The following is a 28,000-nucleotide window of genomic DNA, read 5'->3' as shown; positions in this document are numbered from 1 at the left end:
CGGGCTTGATATACAGTGAAAGGTGCTGCAGAAACGAGGGTGGGTATTATTGTTGCTCGGGTTAGGATGTATATGGATGCTCAGCAACACGATACATCCCACCTCAATGTATAAAGATACCAGATTAATATGGGCACAGCAGTCGTTTGTCCTATCTCTTAATCTTTGGATGGTCAGGGGCAACACGGGCCTCTAGCCCGGCCCGCTGGGGCTATATTTACTCTGCTAAAGCATCCCAGCGCATCACGTTGGGATTCTGTTACTCTTAGTCAGTGCTGGTCATAAGAGCAAGAACATCTCGACCGGATTTATGTATTAACCACGTGTTCAATGCAGATCCGGAACGCATACCAAATACAGATACTGAGACCAATGGAAATTAGAAGAAGAACACGAGGAAAGAGCGAAGCCTGTCCTACATTCTTCAAATGAACAAAAACATTATAAAGTAGTTTTTCCAACTATATAGTAAATGGGGTCCAAGAGCTTTTTGGTTACAAGCATTCTTCCAAATATCTTTATCCGTGTTCATCAGAACAAAGAAATGTATACAGATTTGAAACAACTCGAAGGCGAGTAAAAGATGCCAGAATGTTTATTTTTGGGTGAACTGTACCTTTAACTGCTTATGCTGTTTATTTTTTCCATAAACTACAAAAACGTAATTTCTCCAATAGGTTTGTTGTGATATCAGAAGAAGAAATAAGAGGCGCAGTTCACACAAAAACTAAAATGTTTTAATCAAATGACAAATGACTTTTGTCATAAAATGACATCAATTCATTTATTTTTCCTGTGAAACACAAATGATATTTCAAAGAATGCTGGTTAACAAAAAATGTTGGTCCCCATTGACTTCTATTGTATGGACACAAGAACAGTGCAAGTCAATAGGGACTACATTTTTGGTTGCTAACATTCTACAAAATATCTTCTCTTGTGTAGAAAAACTAAGTCATACAGGTTGACAAGATGGCAAGTAAATACATTTTGACCATGCCTTTAAAAGTTTTATGTCATTTTACTGGTTGCGGTTTTCGACTACCAAAAGTCTGATGTCATGACAACCAAGGCTCGGAGCGTAATGAATAAGAACCCTGCAAATATGAAAACAGCTTGTAAAACAGATGGTAGGAGGGAAAACATAAACAGGTATGATGCCCAAGCTTTTAATTATCGACCGAAATCATTTGGCATAACATTAGGTGTATTTTTAGCTGGCAAAAAACACACCTAAATACGATCATCAAAAAAAACTGTCTGCTGCCCTCTAGTGGCCGCAGATCAGAGTGACCTGAGAGTGCCAAGCTTGATCATTTGTCTTCAGTGTAATCGACCAATCACATCGATTTTGAGTCTGAGTACGCCATCCAGCCTATGATATGATATGAATAAATGGCCGTTGGGAGTTCTTTGCCCGCGCACAAATATCAAATGTGCTGTCCGAAGTTTCCAATTACCCCTGCTGCAACAGCAGAGCTAAGGACAGAGTGGTATTGATTTTTGTGCATGCTGTAGGGCCTCGGCTAGATGATATCTTAACTGTAAACATCACACATACCCAGTGAGGAATTATTTTAAATTAAAAGACCAGCTTTCCTAATCTTAATAACTTGATGGACTAATACATTAGAACAAAGCCAGAATAAAGTAATAGTTCACCCAAATATAAAAATATTGCGATCATTTACCGCAGAACACAAAAGAAGATATTTTGAAGAAAGTCGGTAACCAAACAGCATTAGACCCCATTCGCTTCTATTGTACGGACACAAAACCAATGCGTGAATGGGGTCCAGTTAACAACACTTTTGTGTTTTGCTAAAGAAAGAAAGTCATACGGGTTTGAAATGACAAATGGGTGAGCAAACGATGATAGAACTACAACTTTAACCGATAGCAAAAAACTGTAATAATAACTGTTAATACGTTTAGAAGTAAATCATAAATAAGGTGCCTCCCTTGCAAAAACCACAGTCACATATATGGAAGCTGAAAGGGATTTTAAACTGCTGATATGATAAGATAAATACTAAAAGCAATATTTCACCCGAAAATACATGATTTATTCACCCTTGTTTAAAACCTATATTACTTTCTTTTTTCTGTGGAACACAAAAGAGGATATTTTAAGAAATGTGTTTGGTGTACAAACAATTGAAGTCAATTAGACACAAAGTTGTGTAGTTACCAATATTCTTCTCTTTTCAGAATACAAAATAATACATTTTAAAGAAAGTCATACAGGATTAGAATGACATCAGAATGAGTAAATGATCAAATAACGTTCATTTTTGGGTGAACCTTGGTCAATCTCGTGAAAGTATTGATGAATCCATTATTTGTCTAGGCCTAGAGTTAAGTATTGGAGAAATAGCAATGGACAATAGATTATTAAACCATATTAAGATTATTATTCTAGAAACTTGATAGTATCGAATCGATTATTTTATGAAGCATTTAGGCCTAGTATTAAAAAGGCAGACACTATATACTACGAATATTGCATTGAAACGCCATGATAAACTTCCTTTTAAAAACAAGTACGTATCTTAATGTGTCAATGGAACGGACCCTACAAAGCAGTACACCCAACCCAAAGATGTCAAGATGATAGAGTAATAAAGCTAGCTACAACTAGATGGCGCTCACCACAAGGAAACAACAAACACAAAAGTCTTCTTCTGAAAATCACACCTCATAAACACAAGCGTTTAGTATAAGAGCAAAGGTGAACCAGGACTTTTTCTAAGACAAGATGCGGTAGAATCTGTGAGTGTAACAGATGAGGGGCTTTAACAAGATCTTTAAATCTGATGGGCTTCGTGAGGAATCGTTCCTATCATCATATCGCTGGTGAATGATGCAGGAAGAATGTCATTCATTCAAGCTCAGCACCCCCACAGCCGAATCTGACTGAGGTCAAAGAGTAAATCTAACAAGACTAAGTCATCACTGACACTGCGTTCGGCCCAGATTATGACAAGATGTCTATAGAGAGGACAGGAAAACAGCTTTCGAGTTATAGGAACCACCAGGGAATCGGACAGTTGTGCATCCACACGCCCTGGCTAAGTTTCCTGACTCCTTTTCAAATGTAAAATATTAAGAGTTTAAAACACGAAACCGACAATTCAGAACTAAAGCAGGATTTCTATCACTCTCACTTTCTATCTATCAGTCTTCTAGAAATCGCAACGACTAACACTGTGCCCCAAAAAGGTGTAAATACGACGACTAAAGCAATTTCCTACATGCAAAACTACGTTTTTGCCCTGAACAGCTATACCCACAATAAGCAGCATCACAACATTCTGTCCTAATGTATTTAATAAAAACCTTTTCCATTGAGAAACAAACCAGACAACATTCAGCAGGTTTCCATTACCTCTGTATGATAAACATACTCGAGCGTACAGGGCATCAGATCTTGTGATCAAACCTCTCTGACTCACCCTGACAGAAGCGCATCATCTTGTACTCTCAGCCAAATATAGAACTGAGATTAGGAGAAATGGGCCCTGCGGCTCCAGCCGTGAAAAACAAGCGCGGTGGCCCAGAAGAGCACTGCTGCAGCAGTTTTGTAACCCTCCAAAATACGAGAGACCACCTTGAATAAAAGTTTGGGGGTAAACAACAAACGGCCTTTGAAAGTTTAAAGTTGAGAATTATTACGTCCTTCGTCTAGATTGCATGATTTACAAAAAGTCGAGAATTTCTGGGGGGAAATATGAACAAGATTTTTATTAACCCAAGGTTCACGGGTCAGTAGTGCGCTTTTTTGCTGGAGAATTTATTTTGTCAAAGCACAAAGATAAATGTTGTTTTGGAGGATGTAAGGTTTATTATTAGTCGTGTTTTCTCTTTGGAAATGACAAAGTCCTTCTCTGTTCTTTACTTAGCATGTGCTGCTGCCCCTATTAGCATCTCCCACATCTCTTTTTTTATATAACTGGACATGAGTAAAAAGGTTTTAATTTATAAAGTAAACAGTACAGTACCGAGAGGATCTACCAACTTGATGGTAGGCAGTTAGCAGAGGTTATACAAATACCTCGGTCACCCCCTAAAAAAGACAAACTGTCATCATTTATTCACCCTCAAGTCATTCTTTAGCGGAACCAAAAGGAGATATTTCTAGAAATGTCTCAATATTTTTGTGACCAGACAGTGGAAGTCAATGGGGTCCAATGTTGTTTGCTACCAACTTCAAAGTATATTATTTTATGTTCTGCAGAAGAAAAAGTCATGGAAGGTAAGGGAAGACACGACACGAGAACAACAGCAGTACTGACAGAGAAATTATGCTTTCACACCCAGTTCAAGCTTTCTACTGAACAGAAAGTGACACACAACCTCTGTGTTCGGTCTCAGAAAAGCCATATTGCCTAAAAGCCTTTTTTTAACCAAAGAGACATGACATCAACCTGCAAATTGCAAGGAAAACATCGGGCAGGGCAGAGAGATTTGCTGAAAGGAGACCATTATCAAGAGAGAGCTCGGAGAGGTGAAAGGTTCAGACCCAATTTCAGAACAAAATCTCTGAGGGCTGCACATACAGACCCACAGCGAAAACAAACACAGAAGGTCAGAGCTAAAGGAAACACTGTGAACAGAGAGGTGATGGTGTTGGCTTCATGGTAAATGAGCTGGGCCGCTAACAGAAAGGTTGCAGGTATGATCTCAGGTAGAAATGACCCAAGAATTGAGTTACTGACATCACAATAAACACAGTGTCCGTGGCCAATACTACCTAACTAACAAAACTAACTTGCGTTTGGCTCTAGGGGGCACAAAATACTCTGGATGAAAAGCATCTGCTACTTGAAAGAAATCTGTAAGTACAACACGCTATCAAGATTGAGTTGCCAAAGGTGACACAGATTGCAATCTATCGATACCGCCATCAGTAATATATCGGTTATGCCTCTTAGTCTCTTTATCCCCTTTTCTGCTGGCGGCTACTTGCCTCATAATCTCTAAAAAGATTATGATTTTCCAAAGGTTTGCGGTCAGACACAAAAAAATCGGGTGATCTTTGCCTAGACGCGGAGAGGTAATAAAGAAGCAGGATAGGTATTATAATATTTGATTTATTTATTTAATCAGGTCTAACATGAGCACGCACATAAATGGCAAATGTAATTCTGGTTGGAAATAATTTCCGGAATAGAAAGCATGAATTGTTTATCATCAATCCCCACATAGGAAAGAGCTAAAGCTCGGTTTCATTACACCCCACACACAAACCAGCTACAATGGTTCGGTGGAAATATCACCCAAAATATTATTTGATATTTACAAGAAAATATTATCAGGGGTTAACTGAACTGTTGTTTGCATAAGTCACGTTACAGTAGAACTACATTATATTGCATGGCTAACATCATCACGCCCTCAGCAGACTCAGTGCCAGTGTATCCTGACGTTCACAAAACACTGGATCCATTGAAGGTATAAATCAACAATATGAACAAATATCGAATTAGGGAGGTTTGCATCCACACCTAACCTTTATTATTAACTTGAGGATGAGGATTCAACCTGCATGCAGAGCAAAGACAAGCAAGACCAAAGGTAGACATTCTTACGAGATCTTCGAGTCCAAACTTGCTTGAAAGGCATAAATATCATGAGTTTCTAAGGATTAGGAACTAAATAATTATACAGAATGTCATGTGCTCCTAAAGAAACCTGGGTGCGGTTCTCTTTAAAGAGTGAAATATTGCCGTGCCGCAGCTCCAGACAGTGAACACCTCACTTACCCGCTTCAGGGAATTCTGTCAAAATGGACACCCAGTCGATTTTAAAGCCTGCCAGGCCAGCATACCAAACAAGGCATCAATATTCCCGGCAGATGTAGGACTTCATTTCAACAACTATTTTGTCTAAATTCAGACCAATACTCTAGGGATAATGTGTCAAAACATTGCTCTCAGCATCTCCATAATGCTTCAACCAATGGCAGGACTATCTGTTTTCCAGGCTATTCAAGACAGGAGAGTATTCTGGAAATTCATTTGGTCACACAAATGGCATTTAATAAAACACATCAACGTAAATGTCTTTCAACATTTTAGTCTTTATGTATTCCTGCGGCAAGGAACTATTCAAGGGCATTAGCAACATTGAACTTCACCAAATAACATTCACTTTGAGCCAGACCTAAACGCAAAGCTAATTTACACGCTAACGTATAATTTTGCCGGTGGCTCAGCACCTGGTCTCCTTCATTGAATGACAGTTCCAGAGATGTTACAGCATGATTTTAACCTTCTCTAAAAAGGCATTAATTACAACCCTACTGAGATACTGCACTTTAATATTCTCATGTTCAGTTTTAATGTACTAAAGGTAGCATGCTCGCTGCAGAGAAGAACAAATGCAGAAAACAGGAAATCTTTTTTCCATCAGAGACTGCCTGACTGCAGACCAGGCCCTGCTCTCTGCTGTACAATTGAATTAAAGGAATGGTTCACCCAAACATGTTGTCATCATTTGCTCACCCTCCAGTTGTTGTGATGAACACAAATAAATATATTTTAATGAAGGCCGTTTTGGGTCACCATTGACTCCCATAGTAGGACTAAAAACTATAATGGTAGTCTACGGTGACCCAAAACAGCGGAGATACAAACAATATGTTCATTTGTGTTATGCACAACAAATAAATGTATACAGGTTTGTAACAAATGAAGGGAGAGCTAATGAAGACAAACATTTTTGGGTAAACTATTGTCTTACAACACTTTCTCTGAAAATATTAAGATCCTTCTTATTCTTATTTTAACCTAATTGCTGTTCAAAAGCGCATACCAGGACAATATTAAAATGGAAAAGAGTCATAATAACTGCGCCCATTGAACAAATAATGACAGAAAATGTCAAGGTCATTACTGCTGTTAAGTTCGGTTCTTACCAGGTTTAACAGAAAAATGGATGGAGGGTGAAGCAGATGTGGCCCAGTCCTGTTGAAACAAAAAAGAGAGATAAAAAAACAAAATATTTTCATCATGTCGTTTCTTTATAAGACTGAAATGCTACTCACTGCTTCGATGGACAGATTTGGTGATATTATATCAGATAATTGGTAATATTTCCTTAAGCCACAAAAAATAGGGTGTAAAACTAATAAATTCTCAACATGCTGTCCAGCACTGTTAAAAACAACCCGTACGTCAATTTTCAGACATCATCCCGTTAATAAGTAATAATTTCAACATCCTACAAACCATGAAAATCTCTTACAAATTTCCAAGTGGATTTTCCTGCGGCTCAGTGGTTAGAGCATCATTCTAGAAATGCCAAGGTCATGGGCTCGATCCCAGGGATTGCACATATTCAGAACCAAGTGTATAGTATAATGCAATGCAAGTCGCTTTGGATAAAAGTAGTTATCATCAGACTCATGAACTTTGGTGACATTAACAGCAAAAATGTAAAACAGGATTACAGGACATACTTGAAGTATGAGAGGTATGAGTATGAGAACCAACCACAGTAGACGCATGTTCGGCGTGTCCTGTTATCAATATTCTGGATCATCAATGTTTCTGGTTTTCACGCTGCTAAAACAGAGAGAAGCAGATAACCAGGTGGCCTTCCATACATTGAGAATGGATGACTGGATGAGCAGTGTTTCCACTTAACAGCTGCTCCGTCACTCCAAATCCTGGTATAGATTCTCATGCTCTGCCCCAAACCGCTTGCTGTAGCACTACATTTATGGTACAACCGCACTGCCTCTCTCTCTCTCTCTCTCTCTCTCTTTCTCTCCGTACAAGGCATTTTTATAGTACCATTCCTAGTGTTTTCATTCTGGAATTTTCCAGTGAGGCCAAAATATTATTAGTAACTTGGATGTTTTTTGTTGTTTTTGTGGCTTGGAACAAAAGTTCACAGTGTGTTTAAGAACAGCACAGAGAGCGATTGACACATACCTTCCTGCTTTAACCATTTCTATTGAACATCCGTTTGGGAAACATTGTCACACGCCAGCACACTGGAAGGAAAAAGTTCTGGAAACATGCACACTGATGTTTTACATCAATAATGTTATAGCAAGTCATTATAATTCCCACTTACAATGTTATTTTTACTAATAATTGACTTTCTTTTTCCACTCTATCCGTGACCCTTGCTGTAGATGAATTTAATACTTATGTAAATAACCAGCGCTTTCTTGTCTCAAAAAGGTTGTGTGTCTGTTTTTGGGTCAAGTACAGTTTGTGCTGCCCCATCCTTCAACAGCAGTTGCTTAGCAAGCCTCCAAACAGAAAAGTTCCCAAAAGGTCTGCGCTAGGGATGTCACAGCATACCAGTACTTTCAATAACCATGATATTAAAAACCATAATCATAAATATCGTTTTAATTGTACACATAGGATAAAATCATAAATAATTCAGCATCCGTATTAAGTTTTGCTTTAAATGTGCTGTGTGTATTTTTTTGCTGGATCTATTGACAGAAATGCAATATAATATACATGTCTTCAGATGTTTATAAAGACCATACATAATGAAATGTTATGTTGTTATAACCTTCGAATGAGCTTTGTATCTACATACACCACGGGTACCCCTGCATGGAATTGGGCATGTTATTTCTACAATAGCCCTAAACTGACAATCTGCTCTAGAGAGTGCGTTTCATAAATACATTTTCTCCTCTGTGAAAGAGGCAAAAGGTGATGACATCTTTATTCTGTGTCAGCTTCCGTAGTGCTTCGAAATGGAGTGAAGCGAGCCGTTGGTTGCAATTCACAACCTCACCACTAGATTCATTTCATACACTGGACCGTTTAGAGCCACGATGGTTATAAACTCGCTCTAATCCTTACACTCGATATTTTTATTTGATGTCAAGAGAAGAAAACCCCAAAAAACGAATTAAAGATGAATTTGACTGATAGCCATATTTTTCCATATAAATGTATATTGCATTGTTGAATGAACTGACAAACTTATTTCTCACAAAGCTTCCCAATTTATGTCTAATTTCTAAAGATATTTGAACCCTCTGTAAAACAAGATTAGATTCAACAAGGTTAACTGGGTTAAAGATATAAATAGTCTGAATATATTACGGGGTGAAAATCAGCCTGTTAACCTTGCCCAAAAGCAAATTACTAGAGCAATGAAAAAAAGGAAGCACTTGTCTGCACAACATCCCTGCCTCATTTTAAAATCAAAGCCCCACAGTGCTCAGTAGCCCAGTATTTCTAGATTCGAGTTCCAACAGTTTTTTCCATTAAGAACAACCATCCTCGTCGGGTTTATTTGGCCTACATTCAGTAAACACCAGCACGGCTGTATAGCCCCTCGCTGACACTCTCGGTTCATGGGTCTGCTGTTGAGCGCTGGGCAATGGGTGTGGAGTGCATTCGGTTCTCCCTCATTGAAAGTCTTATCCAAACACAGCCAGTGCATCACAACACATCGTGCCAAGGCAGACTGGATGCTTTCAAACTCCCGTATGGAGCAACAAAGCATCATGGGATGAGAGACAGTTTACTCAAGACTTGAGAAATGCCTTTGTGGATCATTTTCCGAAATACAGTAACGTAACATAAATGTTACAAATTGAACATAATGGACCTTTACAGTGTACATTATAATGCAAACACCACTTCTTACATACAGTAAAATTATGTATGACTTAAGCCTGTAACCTGGTGGTGGGGTAACATATATATATATAAATATATATGAATAAGTGAATGAGCTAAGACCGGGGGTCAAGAACCTTTTTTAACCAAAGAGTAATTTTTCTAGTTTTGGTTAATTCATTTTTGCAAAAGAGCGATTGCAAAACTACTATTATATAAATACTGTATACAACATCTTTCAATGACTTCAATACTAATAACTTGATTTATGTTGCAGACCTCGGTGGGGATCAATAGAGCTCTGGAGGTTGACGTCAGGCAATCTGACCTCGGCCATTTTGGCAGGCATTCAGGAGAGCGCTACTGCAGCGGCTGTACCATTGGTATTGACAGTGGTCAAACAATTATTTAATACCAGGATATATAGGCTTTACAAATCATACTATTTTAAGGGTCCCGAATCCCCGATAGACAATTAAATGGTTAACTGCAGTAAAACGTGCTAACCGCTATCTCTCCTTGTCTGTCGTTATGCTGCCAAATCTTAAACAAGACACAAGAGCAGCACTCGCCTAGCAATCGCAGTGGGCTCCTAACACAACCCCATCGTCTCTGACCACCACCCATGGCTTCAATGGAAGGTCATTTTGTTTTTTGGGAATGTTTCAGCTGTAAGACCAGTGAAATAGCTATGCTACCTACAAACAAGAACAGCTAGGGTGGATTACGTTAGCTAACAACACAGTTGACTCACCCTTTCCGATGACGAGAAAGCAGGTTAAAGCCAGCAGACTCCAAAGTTGAATATCAATTACAAAATTCACATAAATTTTTACCACTCATGGCTTTTAAAGAGTCTACGGAGTAGGACGATGAAAAGTTGATGAGGTAGTTAAAGATATTATGAACCTTTTTGAATTAAAGTGCGCAGTGAACTCTTTGCCTTGAAACTCATGCTGGCGCTATTCATTTCATATTCGCTCCCAGCTGTCCTCGCCTGCCAGGATGGCGGTGTAAATAGAATAGGTCACGTGACTGCCGGAGCTCTATTGTTCTTCTCTTTTGATAAGATAACATGTCCGCAAAAACAATGAAGCAAACGAAACATACATCGATATAATGCATACATCTGGGGCTCCAAAAAAATGGACAACAACTTGGGCTACAGAATTTCGGCCTCCATTCAATTAAACAAAGCTAACATATAACAATTTTAAAATATGAACGTTCCTATAGTACTGTGTAATAAAGTTCGTTATAAGGGAAGGAAGGAGGCGGGAACCGGCGAACATTTGAACAATAAAACTGTAATTAAATAAACAATAAACACGGAAGTAACCGGCAGCCACCTCACGGTAGACTGCCGGCCATAAAACATACACAAACTAAACATATGTCCGGGCCCGGTCCTCTCTCGTCAACAGTCCTGCCGATTGTCCTTTTAAGCTCCCAATCTCCTCCGTGATAAGATGCGGGACCGGTGCGCGCACAGCTGCTTGCACTTATCACTCAAGCCACCGGCCCCGCGTCACGGCTCTCGTCCCGCCTTCCTCACCACATACTGATAATCACAAAATAAAGCATATACACGGTGTCTTCCTACTTCGCATTAATATCTGACATCAGAACACCGCGAGAACGTTTCGAAATCACACGGAGCAGCACTTTGATGTCATACGCCGACCGGCCTGCGCAACCCCTCATGAAAGAGACGCAACAAGCGTCTTGCTGTTGGCATTGTAGTAAGGCACGTAGGTGGTCAAGACACTTACATCCCGGCATTGAAAGTCCTCTCTGTCAACCTTGACAGCAGTATGTATGGACTTCATATGGTTCATATGCGACCAGGTTACCATAGAAACGTTGTTCGCCATTGACTGCATGCACTGCATGAGTGTACTGGCCAGGACAACCTGAAATATTTATATGTATTATGACGTTTTTTAACTTAATATCTGTTAAATATCTGGAACATCTAGCGATGTGACTGTGTATTGCAACCAACGGCTCACTCCACCGCTCACCCCTATCTTTTGAAGAACTACAAATATGTCATCTCGTTTTTGCTTCTTTGCTGAAGGAAATAACCTATTTATGAACGGTTCAGAGAGCACCATCACAAAAAAAACAAGAACCCAACAAACCTCGCGAAACGGAGATGATCTCTACTCATTTCCTGTGGGTTACAGATGTACAATTATGATTATAGCCTAATTATCATCTAAAGTACAGTACTCAGGACGGAAGTTGAAAAGGTCGATGTAAGTCATGCCAAAACGTCATATACTACTTTTATCTCTGGACAGTAAAATCCAGCACTTTTGTAGCCCTAAAAGTCCATTCTATTTGAGTCCGATCCTGCCATATCAGTCGGTCACGCAGGCTATTCACTGTGCTGAGAAATGGGCTAAAAATGCTCATCACTGTGAAGACATCACTCACGGGAGCTCAGTGGCTCACGGTGGTCTGGCCAGATGGCTGAAAGCAGAAGCGGAGAGAAATATGGCCGCTCTAGAAAGCAGTCAGGCTCCGGGCCAGAGGCTATAGCTCAATTTAAAGCTGCTATACGAGAACTTATTATACAAAAAGTTTAAAGCATCAGATTAAACAAAAGCATTTAACTCATTCTCAGATGGTCATTAGTGGTGTTTGCTAAAGAAAAGCACGACTATTGCTATTGCTCACACGGGTTAGGGATTTATAACAAGCTTTAAATCCAAAGTAATACATTTAAGAGTATAACTCATCCCGCACTGTTTGTAGTATTAAAACGAGTGAGACCTCAATTCATGTGACGGGGAAGTGTGATAGTGTTATACGATCAGTAAATCAGAAATGTAAAACTGACGTATGACTTAAAGCATTGGAATAAGGAATCAGTTTTACCCAATAACAAATGATGCGAAAAATGCGATTCTGTTTTGATCAGTTTCTCAGACTATGAAACTACTACAAACTTAAGTAAAACGTTCTAAAAAAAATTAAAGATCACCTTAGGCTTTCTTAGCATTGGACCATCTACAGGAATGATTTACCTTAAAATAGACTAAAGAGAGACTTCATCTAGTAGATAACAAAACTATTTGGACACTTATGCCTTCTTAAAGCTTGTAGAGGGATCTCCATATTTCCTAGTTTTTCATTTTTGCCACAAATCATTATTATTAACTTTTTTTTTTGTCTCTGGGTTTTGCAAACATATCAAACGTTTAAAAAGTGCTTGTCAACTTTGACAACACCGTATTTATTTATTTACAAAGTACAGTGCATTTCTGAATTTCCTGAAAAACAGCGAATTTGACATCAAAGGTTTTGTAAGGACGGCAATGATATCAAAGAGCAATCCGCAAAATGAATAAATCATAATTTAGAATTGACTTTAATTCAACTGGTCCTATATGGTCTAGTTTTTGGTATAAATGTCCCCTCAAGTTCACACGGATGTCCTACCAGAAGATCCACATGTGTAACTCATCACATTAACTATGGACTTAAACAGGGCTTTGTCAACCACACACGGCCAAGTTTACACTCTCGGAGCGGTTTTCCTCTCACATTGGCAAAGAAGAAGATCACACACGCACCACAGCTAATAAACTCAAGTAAAAGCTAAGAAAACTTTCTTGGCCAGGCATAAGAGCTACTTTAAAAAGGGAGCTGAAAATGGGTGATAAGCTTGATGAAAATGCACGTGGAGTTGGTTTAGAACTAGCTTTAGTTCATCAACATCACAAATGTTTCATGAAGAGAGACCGAAAACCAGATTTAGCTAACATTCACAAGGCAGCGTTGGAGACTGACAACATTATTTACAAGGTTTACAAAAATGTGCGACCCCTGAATCATCTGGTTTATATACCTTACAGAAGCGGCTTGAATGCGGTCTGAACATTTTCTATTTTCTGAGTAATGTCTTTGACAATAACAGATAGTAAATATCAAAGATGGAAACTTCCACAACACCTGAAAGCCCTAATAATTTAAAGGAGACAATTCAGAGATGAAATGCAAACTGTCATTTTACCTAACAGAGTATGAACAGAATCCTTTTTAATACAATACAACACAACTATATTGGTCTCGTGTGATTTTAAGAAACAAATACTTGGAGCAAAAGTTTATTTACATTATTTATTTCTGACAGTGAGTGAAATATTTGCTTTGACTCTTATTGTCAGCAGGTATCACTAAAACCGAACAACGTGAAAAAAGTCTAAACCGAAGAGGGACCATCATCCAAACCCTTTTAAAAAAAGTTATGCTTTAAAAGTTGCATATTTAAAACAACTGGCTTTCAGTAAAAGCACATCTGCCACATCAAGCGTTCATTTAGAAAGGCAATAAAAGAAACAGTTGATATTATATGAAGTTTTGATCGTATAAAATGTTATAAAACAAGTAAGCAAGAAAGGCCATAGGCTATGGTTTAGCTTTAGTTTGAACAAATTTCTCTTCTCTGTAAAATTGTTTAAACATTGTATATGTTTATGCAATTCCATCTAAATTTTCCCATCTATATTTTCTTTGCACTTAGCATGTTAACTAAACAGTTCAAAATCCTTAACAATAAGACAGTGTTTTTCCATGCATCATTAGATAATGATAACCGTCAGCGACAAAATTACACAGCATGTGCTTCTATAATGTCACACCTTCAGACAGAAAACAAACTCCTAAAACAGTCATTAGGAACAAAGCAAATATTTCAAAAAACATTGCAGAACAAAGGATTATCAGAAACTGTAAGCTAAACCTGAGCGACAAAGACGCATTTGTATGGAGTCGTATCTTATTTTATATATTGTTTAAGAACCATATACATATCTATAGAGACTACTGAACCAACAAATAAAACATTTAGCAATTTTGAAATTTCTACAACTTTTTTAACCTAAACAGACAATGTAGACGTAAAACCCTGTCAAGCAGTTTTGCTGAAATTCAGATATGAGCCACATAAAAAGAAATATGTGAAATATCTAAGCTAATAAAAACATAACGCTTCCTTATGTTCATTACAAGGTCATTATACAAATCTGAAGACATAGTTAAGTACATTATATTGCATTTCTATCAACAGATTCTCCAAAATATTTGTACGCACTGGACCTTTCAGTATCTAAAGACGTGCCTTTACAAACCTGAATAGGGAACACTAGGTCTGGTCTGTTATTGTGAGAAACAGAAAGACACACACACACACACACACTGTGGAAAAGAGAAAGAACAGAAAGTGTTCCAGATGTGCACCAAGTGCTGACTGCCACAAAGCTACAAAGTAAAGTATAAGGAATATGGTATTAATATTCCCACTCCAACCACTTCAGGCAAAGTGGTTCATACTGTATATAGCTGCATTAAACCCCACACTGAAAGTTCACCTGGGGAAAGCTGAATATGAAAACACAAAAACATCTCCACCCGTTTCAGATGCTTTCATACAAATGTCTCTACAAGAGACAGGGCAAGAACAATAAATGTCTTGGGAAGCTCATATATTTGTGAGTGGCATTCAATCTGCTGTTATGTCCAGTAATGCGATACAGGAAAAAGCTCAGGAACGAATTAGTGTGATTGAGAAATAAATGATCCGGGTTCAGCGGCTTTGCCGGGACGATGGGCAATCGAAAAGCTTTCTGCTGCTGTCAGATACGCTAATGACCAAATTAAAGCCATGTCAAATGTGGTTTATATCAGGACGACAGACATGGCCACGCGGCTGCCAAACGAAACGCCTTCAGCGACAGTCTTAAGATCCACGGCCTTCTGGAACGCCGGGAAAGGGTCCAAAATGTGCGGTTGCACTTTTTGTGAAAGGTTCAAACTGAAATGGGAAAATAAATCATCATTTAGTAAACTAACATACAATATAAATCTATTTATGGAAACACCATTGACTGTTTCATCGGACGCGCGTGCCTAGCATGCAGTTAACATCCTGTCTATGCTTGTTGATCGGCCTGGCTAGTGTCTAGTAAAATTACTATTTATATTTAATTTAATTTAGTTAGTATTCATTTATGTTTTATTATATAATAATTATATCAAATAAACGATTCGCTGAATTTTGTTGTGTGTCAATTTGATTAAATCAACTATTTGTTGAATGGGTTCTGTAGTTTTGTCACATTTAAAGAATCCGTATTCTGTGTCGGTCATCGTATCGGACGATACCGCTTCTAAAGATCGGTGATCGTCCCAGAAGTGCTGATCGGAGCACCCTTCATTTTTTTTCCACTTAAAATGGCAAGGATGTAAAATGTACTTTTTGACAAAAATGTAATGCAGGTTTAAAAAGACACGAGAGTGATGTATTCAATTTTGGGTGAACCGAACAAGAATGATGTTCATTGTGACCAGAGTTCAGTAAAAACAAACAGGACTCTGTGATAAAAGGCTGAGCAATGGTAACCCACATCTTTAGTGGTCACAATGAGGTAGTATCTCCAAAAAAACTCAGCTATGTAAAGCTTCACAAAAGTGCTTTTGAACAGGCAATCGAGGGATGGTTGTGCCGTGCCATAAAACTGCCTTTGTGTGCTATTAGCTGGGCTTCATTCAGGTAGTGAGGATGGCTCTCCAAGGCCCCATCCTCCATCCATCCACATATCAGTATTTGTAAATGAGACATGGTCTGTGAAAATCCGCTGTTGTAATTTACTGTTTGGTACAAAACGAAAACACACTACATAAAGTAAAGGAAAATCGGTGAAAATAAAACATTTATATTTTTAGGATAAGGTTATGTCAAAGACTGAAATCAATGTTTAGTACGCCAAAATTCTGTTTTTTATGCAAACAATAAAACGTATTTAAAATAAATTTATTTAAAATTGAACACTGTATCTCAAAATCAACACACATAATTAACACATAAACACTTTTTATGGTTATGACTACTTTGATGCTTCTAATCTGATTTTATCAGACTATTTAACTTAAGCTTGATCATATATAAAAAGTACACTAGGCCTAACGGATAGTAATAAATCTTGCGGTCCCCTCACTGATTAGCTTTATAGTTGGAGACCCAGCTGATACAAGAAATACTTCACAAAACAATAAATTGACCCTTTCGAAACCTTTCAATAGGCCATAGCAGTGGTGCGTGTGGTTTCCCTCAATTTGCTGCATGACACATCCAAGGCTAAAGTTTAATGCATCTGGCTTCAGTTACCCGTGCTCTTGGTGAGCATCAATGACACCCTTCCATGTGCCCTCACACACTCTCTGAACAATCTGTCACATGGCTTAGGCCTCCATACCGAGAGCAGAACCAGAGGAAACGACAGCAGCACCGAAGCTTTTGGCTCAATGATCTCTGCTCTGGGTTTTCACTGGTCATTTTTCCCAAACGATGACCTAATTTCCAACTTCATAAAACATTACCCATCAGAACGTGCCGTTGCATTTCACGGTGCAGTGGGACCAAAGTCTGAAAGTCTCGCTTCAGTCAGGTAAAAAAAAAAACATATGCTCTCAATTACAGCAATGGGATTCAATGTTCTGGAGGTGTCAGATGTACCAGAAACCAGATGGAATATAATTGTCATAACTACAACAAAGCAATGGAAATGGTGATTGATGTGATAAGTCTGTTAGATTATAAAAAATGTAAATTACTTTATCTTTATGAGTATACTGTTCAAGACATATTCATAATGTGCAGTGTTTGTGACCTTTCACCAAACTCATTAAAAATATACAATATGTTATTTCTGCAGAGCTTGAAGCCAAGAAAGGAATTGCTAAAATAAGTTTTCTAAACTATTACAGTAGTCTTTTCCTAACCTCACATCATTGAGCCAGAAGTATTAAAAGCATAACAAATTAATAATATTTACTCTTTTTTTCACAAAATTCACTTACAAATAACGTATATTTAGTGATGCACATTAAGCTGATACAAGCTGAGTATTTTAAAATCAAATAAATTATACCAACGATAGCCAAAATAAACAAAATAAAAGCATCTTATCTGCCCAAAAAAATACTGATTCCCATCTACCACATCATTTAGTCTCTTAAAATAGATTCATGCACTCTACCTTCATTAAAGCAAATAAACAAGCCTCGTTTAAATCAATTACTTTCTCATTTCCTATATTGGAACGATGGATAAACAATCATGAAACGTTGCAAGTGGAATAAATAATCCAAGTTAATGATAGCTGGCACAATGCACTCCCATAAAACAGAAGCAAGCACACCAGTTAGATAACCAAACTGCAGACTAGAAAAAGTCAACAATTACATACAACAAGGACAACAGCATCATAAGATTTAAGATGCCAGGAAGGACTGTAGATTTAAAAGACTAGTATGTGACTTGTTGCATTCTATTTCGGATAAAATGAGTATAAATGCACACACATTTAAAAGGACATGAGCCATATCTAACAACCAGAATAGGTCAAATATACAAGTCAAAGCAATCCATACAATTGCTTTCAAATGGCAGTCTGCATTATCACTCTATAGGGAACACTTAAAGCGGTACTTCAGGCTTGAATAAAATTTCCCCATGTTACACTCACCCTCGAGACATCCAAAATGAATGTGACTTTCTGCTTGAAGAACAATGCAGTCGGAGTTATAATACCATGTATCCTTTTTCTTCCAAGGGGTAGAATGAGAGTGAATGGGGGCAATTTTTTGAAGCTCCAAAAAGTGCATCCATGGATCAAAGAACGGCTCGACACGGCTCGGTGGTCTTAACAAAGGTCTTCTGTAGCTAATCGATGCGTTTGTTTAAGAGAAAAATCCATATTGACAACACTATTATGTAACAATAATGTCTAACATCCACTGCCGTTGGTGACGAAAGCTCCGGCCCAGAGGAGGCGGTGTTTCTATTGGCTGAAAACGTTGTGTTCGTCACAGGAACTTAAGACACGCGTCGTCATTTGCAAAAACAACATCTCGTTCGCGGATGTAAGACATTATCGTTAATAGCATTGTCAATATGGATATTTCTCTAAAATAAATGCATTCAGAAAACCTTTGTTAAGACAACAGAGCCATGTTGAACCGTTCCTTGATCCATGGATACACTTTTTGGAGCTTTAAAAAATTGCCCCCCCATTCACTCCCATTCTACCACTTGGAAGTAAAAGGATCCGTGGTATTATTACTGCGACTGCATTATTCTTCAGAAACAACTGACTGGATGTCAGAAAGTCACATTCACTTAGGATGCCTTGAGGGTAGGTAAAACATGGGAACATTCAGATTCAGGCCTGAAGTACCGCTTAAACATGTGGACAATGTCTGTCAGAGATTTTAATAAGCAGAGAACTACATTGCACATACGCTAAATAACATACTTGAAACAGCGTTGCATGTAAACAAAATGCCATAAACCACATCGCATTGGCAACCTATCCTCCCAAAACACATATATCCAAGTCACATCTCGGAAATCCATGCAGAACTTCAATGTACGATCTTCAAGAAACCGAAAGACTGCTCTGAATTGTGCTGATCTTGTTCATTCATAGAGAGAACTGACACGCTCTGCTCTTCAAAATAGAACGACTGTAAACAACAGCATGCCGTCAAGTCAGTGTCAAAATATAGACACAGAACGCTCTTGCCATATATCTATAATCATAACCAAGCAACAACACAGAGATATACGAGAAGGTCAAGAAAACAAGGAAGCGTGGCGAACAGGGACCATAAAATGATCTCACATTGCTGTTTAGGATGACATTTAGGAGCAAGGGAACCAGAATTTCGTATATTTTATGACGACATCCATTGAAGTCCAAAGGTCCGTCAGGTGGACCTATAGCTCTGTCTAAAAGCCTAGTGAGCTGCCTATCTAGACTACATCATGTGTTACCAACTCAAAGGGTATTGTGTCTCAAAAACAAAGGCTGAATTGCATTTGCATCCCTGTCTACATGTCACATCATCAATGGCGGTGATGTGACACCTTTTACGCCATGTGGGCTGAGTCTGGCTTTTATGCCACAAGCTGAGCTTTCTTCTCTTTCCGCTAAGTCACGGCTTGAACTTGCCAGTCAATGTGATCCCAAGGCCAGAGACAGAGCAACTCTTGTTTCTGTTCGTCTTTGGTAATCTCTCCCTGAATTGAACAGCCTGGCACTGGGCAAATGTGCCAATGAGGTCAAAGAGAGCACACAACTGTTGATTTAACACACAGCTCTGTCAACGTCAGTATATGTTTGTATCCACGAGAGCGCGTGGAGGATTGGACATCTACAGATAATGAGAACGTTCACGAACAACAGGTTGGAAAAATAGAGCAATTAGGCATGACGAGTTAGAACCGACGATTTGAAAACAAAACAAAGACCGCAGATGTCCAAGTTACATCTATCCAAAATGGTAAATCACAAAGCAAACAAGCGTTCGATTGTGGACCCCGGTGGGCTTTAAACTGAGAATGCACAATGGAAAGCTTTGAAGCTTGTTATATTGACTTTGTAATAGCTCAAAGTGATAAAATTCCAATAAAGGTTGTGGAACAATGAGACCCAGCTGAACGGTATTTAGACCAAGTTCAGTACTAACGTGGTGTGGTGGTTTTAATTAGACTAAAACAGAGAAGATGAAACTGATGGGAGGGACATGCAAGCCATGTAAGCCATGTGTCCTTCCTGCAATGTGCAGGATATTACCACACGTTTCCAGAAGGCCTTAGAAAACAGCGACCATGGTTTGCCAGGCAGGATGCAGAAGTGGAATGTGGGGTCAGGGTCAAATGGATTCATGCTGAACGCAAACACAACAATCATGTCTGAGACCACAGAGACAAAGACGGCAGTAAAATACAGAGGGAGGCTGTTTACGCAAGCCCTATAATGTACATCTCAGAAAGTTAAAGGGGCATCAGATAACCAGTTCTTAAAACAAGGAGCCATTAATGTGCTCTGACGTCTACCAAAATATAAATGTTAAATAAAATCCCACTTTTAATTTTTAAGCCAATCATGTGATCTGGGTAAATTGGTGTTTTGATCAAGCATGTGACAGCTGAAATTGATTGTCTCCACCAGCCACTTCCGTGCATATTGATCTCTTCTCAGCTGTCGTCTCACAAAGAGCTCTGAATTTAAGCTTTGATTCCTGAAATACCTCCACGTCTGAGCTTTGACATTCCTTCACCATATCCATCCAATACATCAGCCTCTTACAACTCTATTTGCACCAACTCTATGCAACAGTTATTTATTGTTTTGTTTTTTGCGTTGAACTTTTGATAACTTTCGATATGATGCGTAACAGATATAGTTCATGCAAATCCAAATGAACATACGGTGGGGTGCAGAAGACTGAAAAAAATCAAGGATTTTAAAATAAAGTTAAAAATTTTAGCATTTCTAAAACTTGAAAAAACATTATTTAGTACTCGGTCAACAATCAAATAAGCAAAATGAGCAAAATGAACATGTGAAATTAAAAACCAATACATTCATATGAAACTTTTCACATTGTTATTTGAATAAATGCATTAAACTGTATCAAGTTAAAAAACAGCATATAAGTGCTGGTCTCAACACCAGCAAGTTTAAGCTCTTTTTGAATGAAAGGTCGAACTTGACACTTGTACTTTAATGTAAACGAATGGTCTCTAAAGTATTGTATTATGTACAAGAACACATTATAAGACATTATGTTACATGTACATTTGACTAATGTTTAACGAATAGTATGCATGAAACAAAAATATTTGAATGTAAGAGTAAACAACAGAAGGTATAACAACACAACACAAAACAAATTCAACATGAAACAACTTAAAGCGACATCGGTTCCTTCTCATTCAGCGAATAGAGGTCAAACATGAATGAGTTTTAATAAACTTTCTCTTACCTGGACTGTAATCCTGTAAGTGTCAAACACACACCGACTCCAAAGCAAAGTTTGGCGTTTGTAAAAGTCTGTCTGACTCTCCCTGCGCACCAGATGCTTCCGATTCAGCTTTGCATTCCGCAATGCGACTTTCATAAAGCATAAATCTGATTCAGACATAAATCGGACTGTGTAGCCAATCTCTAAGCCCCTCACGGCTCTTGCGGGGTGATATGGGGACTGATGAGTAGTGTGAAAGCGGAAATACGGGGCTGCGGATGAGAGTGGATCAGCGACTCCTACAGGCGACACTGGTGAACAGTTTCAATTTTTGTGATGAATAAAACTATAAATGACATGTGTAAATGAAACAGAAAAGAAAGAGGTATGACATGCGTAGATAAAAGAGAAAATCAAAGAGTTTTTACGTGTCATATTCATTACTTCAATCATTTATATTCCTATTATAAAATGTGGTTGTAATGCCATGCAAAAGTGCGTTGCCTTAAAGCAATCGCATTGAGACACTGCAGTCATTTTTATCCAAAGCAAGCTTTATTAACCATTATATATTTGATGTATAGCAAAGCTCAAAGTAACCCATGACGTTTGCAATGGACGATGATGTCCAGAGATGCAGGAACATGTGGTGCTCAGTGGTTTCTCTTTCATAGCTCTGGACATTTAAGCAAGCATACTCTTAGTAATACAGTATTTGGCATGCTTAAAGGGACATTATTTGGCATGCGATGAACACAGAGAAAGATATTTGGAAGAATGCTTGTAACCAAACAGTCCTTGGCCACCGATGAGTGACAGGACATACTTTATGTATCATCTGTATGTATGTATTTTATGTATTATGTATCAGCAAATCCAAACAGAGTTTCACACCTGGAAGAGAGGATGGAAACTGAACTCAATTACCTGCCTCATTTCAGATCTATTACTGTAAACACACCTGTACGGACCTGAAAAGAACAAGAATATAACCAAATAATGAAAATCATAACATTATTTAGGCACATTCGTGTAGTTCAAAACCCATATTTACTTTCAGAATTTCCAAGTTTCCATTTTCAATATAATGAAAGAAGGGACAGTTATGGTTACTATTCACTCTCATTGTGTGTAAAAGAAGCATTCGGAGAGCAAACTCCAAACCGGTCTAAAACATGATGATAGAAAGGATGAAACAGATTGCAGAAAATACCTTTTAAGAGACATGGGAAACACTATAAACATGAACAATCACATGCAATAATTAAAGTGTTTATATGATGGATTCAGTCTGATTGTGTCTTTTGAGAAAGGCGTCAAGCTTAGGGCACCAATGACATATAAATCCATTCTCTCTATAGTGTCTCTATAACATCAGATGGGGTGTGATTGGTTTAATCAGCACCAATCAGACTCGGCACACAAATCTGCATCCCATCATTATCCACTGACGGTGTGTTTGTTGTTGGAGAAGCTGGGCCTCTATTGTAGATGGTGTGGCTCAGGTGGAAGGTGTCTTCTGTCTCTGCGTCTGCCAACAGATATAACCGGAAAGTTTACATATACTCCATTCACTTAACATCCCATTACTCAGCTAGTGAAAGAAAATGCACATGAGGCTGAGATATAGGGGGAAACATAATGGTTAGTTAATGTGATATTGTGCCAGGCGGCGTTCGCTATATGTTTTCACCCTTTATTAAATTCCAGCGTATTAATTTATTGTGTCTCTTTAAAAGGGCAATTAAATAACTTTTTAATAAGCTTACTGTCTGCTGATTGATATAATAAATATACCATGTATGGTTTTTGGTTTAAATGCAAAGAATGTTTGCCACTTACCATAATTTACAGTGTACAAGCATTGAACCTGTTACTTCGATTTTTCTATAATAGTCAACTTGAAGGATTTTCCAAACTGGTTTGGTGCTGGTCTAGATGAGGGACAATCACAACCACGCTACTGAAGCACAACAAAATAATATAATCTATCCAATACCCCGATTGTGTACACAAAACCACTGAGACACTCAAGATATATTTTGTGTTCCACAGTAGAATGACATGAAGGTGAGTAAATAAAACAAACCATTGCAGTCGCAATGCGAGGTTGATCCAGGGGATCCACAAAATAAATATATATGTTAAAGATGAGGTAACACACGCAGTTTCTGCCAATCTCATGAATCATGAGTAAAATGCTAAGTATTGTACATTCAAAAAGTTTTCAGTTTGATCAAATTTATAAAAGAGAGATACAGCTGTATGGTTATTTCCGGAAGACATACTGCTGGAGGGGGACGGAACTACAGCTCAAGCTTCATCATCGCATTATCCGTTTGTTTTGTTTCAATTATGCACGTACTGGAACGTTTGGCCGATTTCCAAAAAGACACAGACGAATGACTTAGTTTGACTTACTCTGTGCGGTTCATGTCTGACATCTTTTAGCACTATGAGAGCACGGTATCTATCAGTTTCAAATGGTCTCCAAAATAAGTGAAGAGGCATTGATGGGCATGCTCTCTCAAACTGGATGGATGACGCGTGTGTCACGAAATGGTTTGGACAGAACCCAGATGCAGGCAGACGAATGGTAAATGTAAAACGTTTATTAAATCAAAGACCCACAATGGGGAAAAACAAGCACAAAAACATACTGACCCAAAAACACTAACAAAACAAACACCTTCCACGAAGGGAAAAACAAGGTCTATATAAAAGAGAAATAATAAGTCTACAAACTGGAACTGGAACAACATGTAATCCAAAGACAAGACTTCCGCGTTGAGCATGACCATTAGACAATGCACCGACACTGAACAGAGGGAAACTAAGACTATATAAAGGGAGACACTAACGAGGAGTGATTACATGGGGAGAGTGGTGACAGGTGATTGGAATGAAACCATAACGAGAGTGAAACAACTAACCAGGTGATGGGAATAAAACCCTAATTAAAGTGAAACACCAAACAGACGATGGGAATGAAACCCTTAAGAAATTACAGGAGATAGGAGGGTGGGGCTGAGAGACATAACAGGAAGACACGTGGCATCAAGTAACAACATAAAGCCACATGTCTCCACACATAACACAACAGAAACCCGAAAGACGTGGTAATGTCATGACTCTGCCCAGGGAGCTTGAAACCTCGAGACAGGAAGGACAGAGTCCTAACAGCGTGCTCTTCATGCTCTTTCGCTCGGTGGATGACGCGTGGGTGTGCATTTACAGGAGAATTGTCCAATAAGTGACTAAGAACCCTTGTTATGAAACGAGAATCCATGTTCCTTAAAAAAATTCCCAATCCTTTACGAACCCTGTCGTAGGGAATCGAGCAGACAGACGCTACGTCATAAATTCAACTCGTCGTTTGACAAGTTGACAAGTTGACCTCTTTAAGCTTGAGAAGCCAGCACGTTTGACAGTGTTAAGAAGTCAGAATGCATGAAATAGCTGTTTACCCCACCTTTAATATGATAAAGAATAAATCAAATTGGAAAAAAATATAAATAAAAACAATAAAATGCAACTCATCATGCTAATTCTCAAAATGTTTCATAGTCTCTTAATTATATACCGTTTTTCATGCATTTCATTTTTAAAAGTACTATTAAATATAAAAATGTATAAAGTGTTTATGTAAGTACAACGCTTCGAATGAAATTACATGTATTTCTGATGCCTGTCCTTTGTCATAAACTCAGTAATCTACATAGAAACATAAATTAAAATTTTTAGACAATTATTTTAACAGTCAGTACTATTAATATACATCCCATGTATCGCTTATGTTAATATAAATCGCAACAATGCAACTTCATAACTATATTTCTTCACTAACCACTGCCTAAATATATGTACGTGCAACAGTACACAATTGTGAAAAGCACTGTTTGAATAAAATTTAATTTAACTGAATGAACTGTAGTTGCTTTAGATAAAGTGTCTGCAAAACGCATATACTGAATGTAAAAAATTATACTTACCCTTTTATTGCAAATTTAACCACCATGTTATAAAATTACATCACAACTATCACCTCAGTCACATCGTTCGATGTCTCTAATGTCAGTATTGGTGAACATTTAACTAATCTTCTGACCACACAGCGGCCATGTGTTTGGAATGGAATAATCTTGCGGTTCCACACCAGGCCTCAGTTAAACACCATATATAAGACGTGCTAAAATCTGCAGCAGCAACTGTTGATTTCACAGCCGTCCCAATGCTCGCAGGGATTCTTTTTAAGCCGGTCAAATGGCTCCCTGAATCAGTTTGGCCATATTAAATTACATGGTCAGATTGCTCCATTTCCCTGGTTTTAACATTGAGATTTGTGAACAACGGGTGCCTGTTCATTTGACGCTCGAGCTAATACGCTGCTGTTAAAAGCATTAGGCTGATACTCAAGTCACACATTAACATTCGATTGACTGACTCTTTGGGTGCAGGCGCTGATATTGTGAATGGCGAATTCCTTCCACTGTTCCATGCAGGATGACCGAAGAGAAATGAGCGTGATGAATAACAATAAACATTATTACAACCCTAAGAAATGTAGAAATCACAATCTTAGATCCATGACATAAAATTAAACAAGATGGCTGTAATCATAGCCCACTGGACATCTCTGTTGACCTTGTCCTACAAAACTGTCATGAGACCGGAGACAAGGCCCTGGGTGGATCATTACGGCCCAGCATGTAGAACATTAAGACTGAATGAGGTGAGAGGTTTCTGGGGTGAGAAGGAACAATGGCCATTCCGGAGTAGGGAAATGATCTGGAGGTCACATTCACACACCTGCATTAGGTGGGCACATTGGCGTTTTAGAGACCTTGGGGTGGTTAAATAGTTTCATTCTGTGCTTATCTCAAACTAAACGTGATTTTATTGGCATAGTTCGTGGCTAGATGTGTGAGTATAGTCTGTAATTGCTCTACTAAGGAGACCATTAGTATGAGAAATGCCCTCATAAGATACCAAGGCATTTACCTCAGGGGTTATACAATTTCTCTGGGATTGCTACTACAGATGGTCAGTATTTATGGCGGTTTTCTTTAAATCTAAAAAACATTTAATCATACAACTTAAAATTACAGTGCAGATGCTTTACTGTTTTTCCTGAACCTTTTTTAATTTTGCCCTTATTGCAGACAGTTATTTGGAAAAAGGTGATGGCAGAGTTAAAATGATGCAATTGCATTTTACATGAAGATTGCACCAGCCTACACGCAAATACTTCACAAAAATAATTAAACTTTTTAAACTTTTCAAATGTGCCAATATACTTGACAAATATGCTGCTGTGTGAAAACGGGGAAACATAAATAATTTTATTGGTTAAAAGTAACAGCAAAATGGCTGCAGAAGTTTTTTCTAAAGTAAACTTTTTTAGCAAATGTCACATTTAATATTTCTGTGATGGTGTGATATTTTTATCTAATGCAATAACATTCATACATTCTTAACTGAGGCTAAAATCTCCAAATAGAGCAACTTTTTGGCTAATGTCTAATTTCTATATATGCATATACATATACTATATATATATATATATATGTCTTTGTCATAGTGGCCGAATAAAAGCAATACGACGGCATGTGTAGCTTTACCACTTTAACAGCCACTCCGCGTAGCTCAAGAGTTCTAAGGGTTACATTTTCATTGCCTTCACAGTCCCTTAATAAATTCCACACTTGTGTATTTGCCCCCCATAATGGCGCAAATAAAAAACTTTATTACACTGATTTATTCCACATCAAGTTTTATTTCATTTATTAAAATGTATATATATATATATATGTATGTATATATACATGTGTATATATATATATATATATATATATATAGCCTATATATATATATATATATATAATGCAAACAACAAGAGAGTGTGGAAGTGTCTCCTGCAATTAAAAACAAATCATAATGAAGTTTGCACAAGCACACATTTGATCAATTAACCACATGGGGTAATGTAAACACACACGGTGATTGAAAACAATAAACACATGGTTTTGTCATAACCTTTCACAGCAATAAACAAACTTTGATAAAATGACAAAAGGGAAAGAAGCAAAGAACCAAACTGATAGATCTAGAAGTCTTCTGAAGATGTGTTTGTGTTTGACTGGGGATAAAACTGTTTATTCGCTCAGACTGTAAATTGTAATTAGAAGCTTAGCATGACAAAACTAGTAGTGTTCACCAAACTACCGCAATGAAAATCTGGGATTTAAAAACAATAATAAACCTAGAAATGACATGCATTAAACAAAATGTTATTTTAATATTAGAAACTTAAAATGAACAATAAATAGTTAGGTTTCTAGGTCCCTATTGAAACTTTTTAGTTAAGGTCTTGCTGTAACAAAGCACACAAAATGCTCTTTGCCACTTTCTAAAATCACATTGTGATAAAATGAATCAATTCGGATTTTAATCTTTGGCAATGGACGAAGCAAATACAATGAGATTCTTTAAGTTAACGTTCTGAACTAAAAATGTCTTTTGTTCAAAACATCATTTGTAATGGAAAAAGAATTTCAAAGCAGTCTCAC

At 37.9% G+C, this 28,000-nt stretch overlaps 1 protein-coding gene across 4 annotated transcripts in view; it reads right to left on the bottom strand.

Annotated features, from left to right (window-relative positions):
- tspan9a (tetraspanin 9a) overlaps positions 1-21,683 on the bottom strand; it is a gene marked incomplete at its 5' end in the record, with an annotated part of 149,350 nt that extends 127,667 nt beyond the window's left edge. The window contains 2 exons of one of the 4 annotated variants that reach the window (XM_079466026.1): positions 6,920-6,968; positions 21,453-21,683. The remainder of the gene's footprint in view (positions 1-6,919; positions 6,969-21,452) is intronic. The other 3 variants (XM_079466030.1, XM_079466027.1, XM_079466029.1) reach the window with 3 other exon arrangements.
- Between the last annotated feature and the right edge of the window lie 6,317 nt (positions 21,684-28,000).

The sequence above is a fragment of the Barbatula barbatula genome, assembly GCF_947034865.1.
Source record: "Barbatula barbatula genome assembly, chromosome: 10".
Lineage (NCBI taxonomy): Eukaryota > Metazoa > Chordata > Actinopteri > Cypriniformes > Nemacheilidae > Barbatula > Barbatula barbatula.
The sequence above is the reverse complement of the archived record's forward strand: the minus strand, read 5'-3'. Positions and strand labels throughout refer to the sequence as shown.